Source organism: Eupeodes corollae, chromosome 2 (genome assembly GCF_945859685.1).
Source record: "Eupeodes corollae chromosome 2, idEupCoro1.1, whole genome shotgun sequence".
In the NCBI taxonomy this organism is placed as follows: Eukaryota; Metazoa; Arthropoda; class Insecta; order Diptera; family Syrphidae; genus Eupeodes; species Eupeodes corollae.
This window is the reverse complement of record NC_079148.1, coordinates 130,904,042-130,915,371: the sequence shown is the minus strand read 5'-3', so window position 1 is coordinate 130,915,371 and position 11,330 is coordinate 130,904,042. Positions and strand designations below refer to the sequence as shown.

At 35.3% G+C, this 11,330-nt stretch overlaps 1 protein-coding gene across 4 annotated transcripts in view; it reads right to left on the bottom strand.

The window, feature by feature from the left end:
• LOC129947898 (serine-rich adhesin for platelets) overlaps positions 1–11,330 on the bottom strand; it is a 235,095-nt gene that overhangs the window by 69,841 nt on the left and 153,924 nt on the right. The gene's annotated exons all lie outside the window — the stretch shown is intronic.

Here is an 11,330-nt window from a genome sequence, read left to right as displayed (position 1 = left end):
ACTCATTAAATTGTCTATGGTGTCATACTGTTCACGTGCGAATTTCTTTGAGGCTTCACTGTTTTTTTTTTGTTAAAAATAAGACAAAAAAATAAATCCTCACCGTGATCAAAGGTGTGTGTCTGTCTGTTTTGGGGGATGGGCTATGGAATTCGTGTCGTCAATGTTGTGTATAGTGAAATGAATGTCATAAGCAAAGTATTGAGGTCACATCAACAAAATAAAAACAGACTTATGTTTACATTTCACATGACTTGAGTTCCAAAAAACAACACCTCAAGTACAAAATACAGGTTTAAGTGCGGTGAGCTTTGGGGGTTGACACAACGTTAGGCAGGAGTAGACATAGACAATGCTTGTTGCTTTCATTAAATATTTCGTACTTCAAACTTACTTGAAGACCTGAAAACGTGATCCTTGTAATTTTGGTTTGTTTTTATAAGGTTGATGCGATGAAGTAGTTTGTAGCAGAAATATTACACCCTTGAAGGACACTCCCAAGGTAAGGGAAATTCGTAACATCAAAAACACCCCAAATGTACTTTAAGCCACGTCAAAAAGAGGACTGCTTTACGATACGAGAGGACTTAATTATTCCTCAAATAACAATAATTCAAAAACTATTAAGGTTACATCTGAAGGTTTTAACTAGCACGAGTTACGAGACTGTACTATTATTATATTGTGGTTATAAATATATTTCAGGTCAATGTTAAGCAAATAAATAAACGACCTCAAGTTTATTACTCTGGTCTTTGGATGGTCATCAATTGCAATGTCATCGTGTGTCCTTCATCAATTTTATTGGCAGATCAGATTTTAATATAAAGCAAAAGTAGATATTTTTGACACAAATCCATACATAATTATATAGAACTGTCATCATTATTTCGAGTTATTTATTATTAACTGTAAAATTATTTGCTGAATGTAGAGCAAGGAAAAAAGTTATGACAGGCAATAATCGATTATGCCGATGATGATGATGGTGTATACTTATTTATTTGTATAGCCTGGGAGTAAAAATCAAGCCTGGGAGTAAGGATTAGAAGAAGAGAAGGTGAATGAAATAAATTTCCAAAATAATATTATGGAGACAAAAATTCAACCAACCAACCAGCCAATTGATATTCATAGAAAATAATAAGTTTTCTTTCTTCAGAAGAAAAGATTATTACCTTTTCTCAGCCAAAGGATAAAATAAAATTCTCTTTAAAAAATATAAAAGATTTTATCAGTCTGAGGAGAAAATCAGAAAGAAAATCAATTTGGTAGTTAATTTTAAATGTCAAATTCAGATTTTCTTTATTTTTTTTCTTTTCTGAAAATTCAATCGATAAAAAGTTATTATTCGCTTGAATGATGTTTTTGAGAATTTATCTATAAAAATAAAGTCTTTCAAAGACTTTAAAGAAATAAAGGTTATATATTTCAAAATTGGCTGACCTGACAATATTTTTTTAGTCTGTCAAAATTCAATTAATTAAATATTTTAGTGAAGAAAAGTCGTTGTTGGAACAACTCAAAGGACTTTTGTATAATAATTGCAACTTGCAATTTATGAACATTTTTAAGATGTTGTTTTAACTTTGTTGAGTTTTTATTTTTTAAACAAGTAAACACAACTTAGCCTGGGAAAGAAAAAAAGTTCTAGTTCCAGGAATTTACAAGTTATTGGTATAGGGGTTGGATTTTTGAAATTGACATTTTACTTATAATTTCTTTGGAAAACCTGAGTGGGAATTAAGAAAATTCTGTAGAAAATAAAGGGAGACATTGAATTGGGAAATGTAACACAGCTAAATATTTGTCAGTCTGAGAATTTTGACAAAGACTTATTAATTTGTAATGCAAACATCTTTTGAACCCCCTTGTTTTTAAGCGCAAGTAAAAAATTAGAAAAAAGGAGCAGCGAAATAAAAATAAAAAAGAGGCTGCAATGCGACCCACACTGATAACTTCAAACCCCGTCAAGGTAAATCTTGCTTCAAAGTTTGTAGGTTTTCGTGTTTTGTTGAAAAAGTTGTCAGTTGAATAATTCTTACAAATTTTAAAATTACCAACAATATTTTGCATATGATGAAATAGTTTGATTACAAAATCTATTTTTGTTAACGAGATTTTAGTCGAACACCAATTTTTTCCAGCTTCAGTAGCATTTTTTAAAAGTTTTTATTTCTTATATAAACTTATACAAATTGTATGAATAAAATTGATTTGAAGTTAATATCTTCAATTGTTCACGAGATATCGAGAACAGAACATCAATTTTTACCAAGTTTGCATTTGCGTTTATTTTTTGTAGTTTTTTTTTTTTTTAAAACAAAAAACGGACTGTTGGATTTTTTTATAATTTACTGAGTGTCGAAAACAATATTTTCTGTCAGATAAAATAAGTTTGAAGCCAATATTTTTAATTTTTGAAAAGCTATTTGAGTCGAAAGTAAGTTTTAGTTTTAGTATTGTTTTTTTTTGGGTTTTTATTTTTTGTAAAAAAAACTGTGAATTCGGTTTTTCTCAAAATTTTTCTGAATGTTGAAAACAATATTTTTTATTAGTAAAATTAGTTAGAAGCCATAATCTCAAATTTTTGAAAAGATATTTGAGTCGAAATTCAATTTTTATGAACTTTTTTTTTTAAATTTGTTTAAGTTTTCATTTTTTTGTAAATAAAATGTCAATTCGATTTTTCTCAAAATTGTATCGAATGTTGAAAACAATATTTCTTATAAGTTAAAATTAGTTGTTAGCCAATACCTCAAAGTTTTTAAAAGATATTTGAGTCGAAAATCAATTTTTATCAACTTTTGTTAAATTTTTGGTCAGTGTTTTTTTGATTTATAAAAAAAAACAGTTGGATTTTACAATACATAATACAAAATTTAAATAAAGTCTTTAGCGTTATTTGTTCGTGAGGTATTTAGGGTTAATCAAATTGTTCACCTTTTTTTAAACTGCTAAGGTAAAAAAACAACAAACGCAATTTTCTGGAGAGCCCTTTCTGCATCTTTCTGCATAATTTTCGGTATAACAAAGTTTATTTGAAGTCGATATCTCTTGTTTCTTAAGCTATGGATGACGAAAAGAACGTAACGAACGTATGCACATCTTTCTAAAAATCTTTTATTTCTACTCTAGGGACCTTGAGAAGAACTTAAATCAATTATTTGACGAACTTCATTGAACTGTTTTAAAGCCCTAGAATTTGGTTCATTAAAACCATAGCAGGTCCGATGGTATCGTACAAAAAACAAATGCCTTAAGCGAAGTAATCTTGATGGTGTACAGATTGGTATTAAAGAAAGCAAAGGAGGGCATCTAATATGATAGCATAACACGTCCTTCACAAGCATTATATCATGAATGTTTCGTCTCGATTCCAGGGACTTAATTCCTAGCAATAGGCATCTGGCTTTTTAATCGGGAACAAAACTATTTCATTTTGAAAAATATGAATTTTGTGAAACTCCGTTAGACTTTTTTGATGCGTTAGAAAGCCAACATGACATTTAAAAGATAGAGTTGAATCAAGAATTATACCAAGATCTTTGATATTTTCTACACGGGAGAGTGTGTTAGACTCGATCAAGTATTTAAAGTCAATATGAGTGTTTGATTTAAAAAAAGAGATAACATTACATTTTTTTTATATTTAACTTTAAACTATTTGAATTACACCATTCAACCAGACGTTTGAACACAATAGCACTCATCAACACTTTCTATCTCAAGAAATAATTTTAGATCATCGCCATATAGGAGACACTGGGAGTGATTTATGGCTAACGTAATGTCATTAATAAAAATATTAAAAAGTAGAGGACCCAAATGACTGCCCTGCGGGACACCAGAAGTACATTCTATAGACCTCGATAGGAAGTTATCAAAGACAACTTTTTGAGACCTACCTATGAGGTATGACGAAATCCAGAAACTTAGAGTGGAATCCAAATATCTCAAGTTTAGGTAGCACTGTGTGATGGCTAACAGAATCAAAAGCTTTGCTAAAATCTGTGTATACAGCATCTAAATGACTCAATGCCTCAATAGAATTAATTACGTATGTTATTAATAGAAACACAATACATCCTAGGGGAAGTTAAAAATACAGCTTTAAGAAATACACAGGGTCGATTAAATACTTTGAGTCTTTGTTGTTTTATTCTCAAACATCTTTAAGCTCCAAACAGTTTTTCCTATAAACACTGGCAACCCAGAAGTCCATTTAAACTGCACATTGTAATGGTGAAACCAACCATTCCTGCGTGAGAGTACTGTTGTCAGCCATGGAGGGGGCCTAGAATTTTAAGCCGAATCCCAACGGCTAATTTGAGAAAGCACATTTCATGACAAGAGCTAATATTGGAGGGTTTGTCAATTCCTCGCACTAATCATCAAGCCAAAAAATGAACGATCAAAAGACTTGACCGTCAACCCGGAGATCTTTATTAAACCCTTTATCGAAGGGATAGGTAGATCCTGGTTGACGATATTTGTTAAAAGTAAAAAGACAGCGATTTCCTTTAAGGGTTGTACAATAAGAGTCCTGTATCGTAGGACCGACCATAAGTATTCCATTCAAGAATATTTGTGATGATGTTCGGCAAGATGCCTCAAATACTACGCGCAATTTTGTAAACACGCTTTCAGGCTTAATTATTTACATTACATTGATGTGGCAAGTAATAGTAAGCGATTTCGAGATTGGGATTGTGTACGACTGACAAGTGACCTAAAGATTCATATCGTTTCATGAAATCTACGTACTCCGTTTTCAAAGGTGAGTTTTTAGATAACCTACGCTCCAGAGATAAACATCTTCTGAAGGCTATATCATAGGAAGCTCCAAGACAGTTGGGATCTCGTTTGAGAGGTAGGTCAACCATTAGCCTACCGCTGGGTAGAACTTCGATGTTGTCCTTGAAGTGTTCCTCACATGCAGTTTGCTCTTCAGACCACTTGGACTGTTGACACTGAATCTCTTCAAGTTCCCAGAACTTCTCTAAATATTTGCTTTTAGAAACTCTTTAGGTTGGAAAAATTAGCATATAAAGTGCTGGCCAGGCCATCACCGTCAACAGCGATCGCTATAGACCGATGATCACCAACTAATTGTGGTCTAAATTGGATTATATGGACATATAGTTTCAACACACAATCGATATTTTGTGGTTTTCTTGCACCAAGGCTTCGTAAATTCGCCACTAAGATCGTGTGATTAAACCCATTCAGACTTTTTCTTGTGGGGTTTTCTTAAGTCCCATATCTATGTTAATAAACAGAACAAAAGTGAACATAATAGCTGCCATTGGTCAAATTCAGCTTGATTCCTGCGCCAGGCATTGAAAACAGGGCCTTTCGAATGCGCGCCACCCAACGAAGCCCTAGCGGCCATTTTTAGAATTTTTATACATAATGTCATTAACAGGGCTCTCAAAGTTAAGCCCTTATTGATATCTGAAATACAAGTTGTTGCATTCAATTTTAAAAATTGACCTGATTTGAATGGAAAACCCATAAAAGCTATAGTTTCTGAGATTCAGCTTTGTAAGTATTAAACGGAAAAAACAAGTATTTATTAAAAAAACAAACTTTATTAAAAAGAATTAATCGTTGAGTTCTAAAAAACTTCGTTTTAAAGCTTTTCGGTGATGTGTAGACTTTGTAAAGTGGCGCATTAATGACCAACAATAGTCAGACATCATTTTCGTATCCCAGAAAACCTGGTAACGCTCTCCCTGCTATTCGCTCATATCTCCTAAATTTTCCGGAAACCTGTCCAGGTGACTGTGGAGGAAGTGGAGTTTTATGCTCATATTGCACCCCATATTTTTTAACTGTAGCAGAAGGCCTTCTACGAGTTCAATGTGATTTCCGGATTTCTTATTTCCGAGAAAATTTTGAATTACAGAGACGAAAGCTGTTCAAGCCTTTAGTTCTATCTCAGTCATAGAATTTATGAATTGGGTATCTTTCGTTAGTTGTCTGATTTGGGGGCCATCAAAAATACCGGCTTTAATCTTTTCCACAGTGACCCGAGGAAATTTTTGGCAGATGAAAGCATAACAGTTCCCGCATTTATCTAGTGATTTAACAAGCTGTTTTATTATACCCAGTTTTATATGTTATGGTGGAAGAATAATTTTGTCACGAGCTACTAATGAATTCTAGATTATGTTTTTCTTTCCAGGCTCCATATTTTCTTTCAACGGCCAGTTTCTCCTTATCCAATGCTCTTGCTTAGCCCTACTGTCCCAAAGACATATAAAACAGAGAAATTTAGTGTAACCACTTTATTGACCGAGAAGAATGTTCACCATTTTATTATGTGAACGTCTGAAGCTATTCGTCAACAACCTGATTGGTCCTTATCAGTGTGGCTTCGGACCAGGAAAGTCCACTATCGACCAAATATTCACACTACGGCAGATCTTGGAAAAAACACAGGAGCTTCAAATCGATACCCACCATCTCTTTATCGATTTTAAAGCCGCGTATGATAGCATCTATAGGGAAGAGCTCTACCGAGCAATGTCTAGTTTTGGCATCCCTGTCAAACTTATCCGTTTGTGCAGAATGACGATGGAAAATGCACGCTCCTCTATCAAGGTCGGAAAAGATCTCACCGATGCATTTAATGTCAAAAAAGGTTTTAGACAAGGCGATGCACTGTCATGCGACTTCTTCAACATCGTTCTGGAAAGAATTGTGCAAAACTCAACCGTCAACACTAGAGGCACAATCTTCCAAAGGTCCATCCAATTACTCGGATACGCAGATGATATTGACATAATTGGAAGATCAAAGCGTGATGTCAGTGGAGCGTTTTTGAGCATTGCGACGGAAGCGAAGAAGATGGGTTTAGTGGTCAATGAGGGCAAGACCAAGTATATGCAGTCATCAAAAAAGGACACTGAACGACGACGTCTTGGACAAAACGTCACCAAGGACAGCTATAACTTTGAGGTAGTTAAGGACTTTGTCTACCTAGGCACCGCTATTAATGCAGACAACGACACCAGCGCTGAAATCAAACGAAGAATAACTCTTGCAAATCGCTGCTTCTTTGGACTTAGAAGGAAATGGAGAAGTAAAGTCCTCTCTCGAGCATGTAAAATCACCATCTATAAGACACTCATCATCCCGGTTCTCATTTATGGCCCTGAGGCCTGTACCCTGTCAAAGGAAGATGAGAGCGTCTTAGGATGCTTCGAGAGAAAAATTCTTCGGGTGATTTTTGGCCCGTACACATATATGGAGAATGGAGGAGAAGATATAACGACGAACTGTACGGGCTGTACAGCGACACTGACCTAGTTAGCAGAATTAAAGTATAACGGCTTAGATGGCTAGTTCATGTAGAGCGAATGGACATCAACGCTCAAGCCCCGAAGGTCTTCGAATCCAATCCCGAGGGACGGCGCAGTAGTAAGACCGGGACTTAGGTGACAGCTAGCTAGAGACCGAGCTGGCTGGAGACGCATGTTGGTTGAGGCCCAGGTCCGCCCGGACTGTAGCGCAACCTTAAGTCAGTAAGTAATATCTGAGGAAAGCACATTTGTTTCTTTTAATATTGATGCTAGCAGTTCTGAAGCTTGTTTAGACAGACTTAAATCTCTTACAAGATCATTTAACTCCTTTTGGGAAAAACATTTTGACTCATTTGACATACCTTGAAAATCAACATCAGCATTATTACCATTTTGTGATTCAATGTCTTCTTTTAAGGGTTCAGATAAGGTGAACACTGCCCTGGACGTCGAACACAACTAGTACTTGGGTACTGCTATTTAGCTCGATTTTTAGTGTTTAAACCGTTTATATTCACTCTGCAAAAATAACAGTCCTCGAGATGATTTCGTGGTTCTTGAAGGTACTTCTTTTACCACTTTTCCATAATCTTAAATATTCTAAACGCGACTTACAAACACAATTGGGAGCCCAGCACTTCTCATTTTTATCCAAGAGGATGTCAAAATACTCCAAATAGGTATTTTTAACAAATTCTGATATGACTTACGATTTAGTAACACATATTCTCCGCAACGTCTTTTTGAACTACTCATGACGCAAAAACTTGAGATAATAATCTTATCACCTTAAAATAAGTCTACAGGCTGCAATAATAAAAATCAAAACCTAAGTCACGCGAGCTGCTAAAAAAATTTTAACGGTAAATTTGAAACAAATAAGTCATAAGTAAGTACTATCAACTACAAAATTCGTGGCAACAGACAAAAATATAAATTTTGTAGACCAATCAATTAAAATTGATGCATAGTACCAATTTTCTTAACCAAGAACCTATTTGACCAAAAAAAATCTTCAACTTCAACACTTGTACCATTCGCGAATATTGAAATGTTGGATTAATTTAATTAGAGAACATATTTCAATTTCCATTGCTTTCATTTTCATTCAAAGTTTGATAATTCTCTTCGATAAATAAGTTCCACTGCCCCGAAAAAAAATTCTAACATTGAACTTTTTTGTTTTATATAAAAGAAAACAAAATTTGGCGTAAGTGCTCACGCAATGCTTACTGAACAATAAGTTCTTAATCCAATTTCTGGTTTAAATTCCAAAGACGTATGATGACCTCATGAACCATTTCGATTGATTTTCTCACTAAACCAACAAAAAAAAAACCTAAAAAGCTGAAACTTTGCTACTTGTTAACCTTGAATATTTCATTTCTCTTGAATTTTCTTTTTCTTAATCTTTTTACTTATGTACACGGCGTAAAGGGATAAGCAGAGGGGATTTACTTTACTTACTTTCTAGGCACGTGTTGGTGATTTTTCATCACAAACTAGACGAAAAGTATATACGCACATTTTTGCTATAAATTAAGCATATAGTTTTATAGTTTACGCTACTCGTATAAGTTGAGGGCGAAGTGGGTGGTTTGATTCTGATTAAGGGAAAAACCATGTTGCCGCCAACGCACGACACACGCACGCCATGACACACTATCTACAGCATCTACAAAATGTGTATGGTTATGTTTAATTCATCTTAGGAGACAAAAATATAAGTCTCATGACAATGACGAAAACTTCAGATAGTTTGTGGTATTGTATAGAAAACCAAGAAAATCATGATAATTTTATTTGTGGCATTCTAAGGATGCAGCCTCGAGGGATCTGGAACCCATCAATATTCAGGAATAGGGTGAGATATGAATCAATAATCCAATATTATTGTGGATTTGTGTCCAATCACTGAAGTAACTTTAACCAACTTATAGTCCCTCTTAACAATCATAATCTATAAGAAAACGTTGACTATATCACAAAAGACATTCAGCTAAATTTAATTGTTAATAAAAATGTCTATATGTAAACAATAAGAGACGTCTCGTCGCTACCGCCATCCACCGCCCGGCCCGTTCGTGTCATATACATGACACGTATAGATAGTAGTAAAAAAGAAGGTGCGTAAAATCGGCATTTATCAATCTACATTGCCGACAAAAAGAAAATGACAATATACGAAGTGGAAAATAGAGAAGATAGAAGAATAATATTGCTTTTAAGCACTTTCTTGGCTTCTTGTTTTGCATGAAGGTAAACATAATAACGTTGTAGTACGTAGTACAAAAGACGACGACGCACGTAATACCGTACCTATTGTTATGGTGTCTGAAGTCGTTCGTAATGTGAAAAGCTTGCGAATGCTTATTACGTTTGTTTTTGATCATCAGGGTCTAACGTGATAAGTTGATTTTAGTTCAATTCATTATTACAGGGTTTACTATTATTGGACTTTTTTAATATTGGCGCCTCTATCGCTTAGGAACGTTAAACTTACAACACTTACTTCAAGATAAATAAATTCTTTGAATTACTGAGCTAAATGATGTAAAACTTAATTTAGAAAACAAAATATTTGAAAATTATTATCAAGTGCCTACCTATACCTAATTTAATTATTTTGAACTCGAAAATATTACGAAGGAAAGTAGTTCAACAAGTTTTTCCAATACTTGAAATACTTCAGAGATAAGTATAAAATAGAAAACAACCGCCTTCTTATGAAATATAAAATTCTTGTGTTTACGAGCTTGTAAACACTTTATTTGTAATTTATTGTGGTCTATTATTTGTGGGTAATCAATACGGTGGCGAAGTTTTTTGAGCTTTCAAAATACATGAAGGTATGTACAGGGTGCGCCAGTAGTTCAGTTATTGTGTTAATTTTTTTTTTCATGCAGTCTTAAAAATGACATCGGATAAATGGCGACCTCCATTGCGCGTACATCGATTTTTGAAATTCGTATCCACTCTTGGCAGCATATCAATCGTTATGTTGGCAATGGATGGAGTCGCGAATGTTGTTCTTGAGGTGTGCTATGGTCCGTGGTCGATCGACATAAACCAGGGATTTCAAATAACCCCATAAAAAGAAATCGCATGGAGTCAAATCTGGAGAACGTGCCGGCCATTGGAGATCGCCTCTGAGAGAGATGAGGCGGTCAGGGAAATGTTGTCGCAACAAATTCATTGAGTATTGTGCTGTGGCTCCATCTTGCTGAAATCACACGTTCCTAACGTTCATTTCTTCGAATCTTGGAAGAAAAATTTCCTCGATCATGTTCGTTTTCTTCAAAAAAAAATAAGGACCAATTATTCCCATTACCGACACAGACAGTAACTCGCTCACAATTAAGTGGCTTCTGGTGAAGCTCACGCGGATTTACACCACACCAATAACGCATGTTTTGCTTGTTGGCGCAGCCGGAAATGTGGAAGTGAGCCTCGTCACTGAAAAAAACGACCGCGTCTTCAAGCAGATTATCAATCAGCATTTCACATGCATTTTGACGGGCAACAAAATCGCGTTCAGTTAATTCTTGCACAACAGCTAATTTATAGGGATGAAATTGAAGGTCTTTATGGAGAATTCGTCGAACAGTGGTGTCAGAAATTCCCATAGCTGCTGCGTGTTTGCGAGCCGAACGCCAAGGAAAACGCACAACTGACTGCCTCACTCTTTCGATATTTTCTGGAGTTCTGATGGTCCGTTGAAGTCCATTTCTGGGTTTAGCGACACTTCCACACTCCCGAAATGAGTTAACCCACGACAGAATCGAATTACGGCCAGGAACGAGTCGGTAAGGAGAATTTTCAAAGCGAGCTTGGAAGGCACGTTGCGTAGCAACAAGTGAGCGAACGTTAGAAAAGAAGCTCTCAACTGCAAAGGCCCGCTGCTCTCTAGACCAGAGCATGATGGCAACTGACTGGAGGGAGAAATAAACTTGGGAACTTCCCCCTCCAGATGCACCCCCTCTTGCCCCTCTACCAAACCAACTCACTGCGCGGGAATTT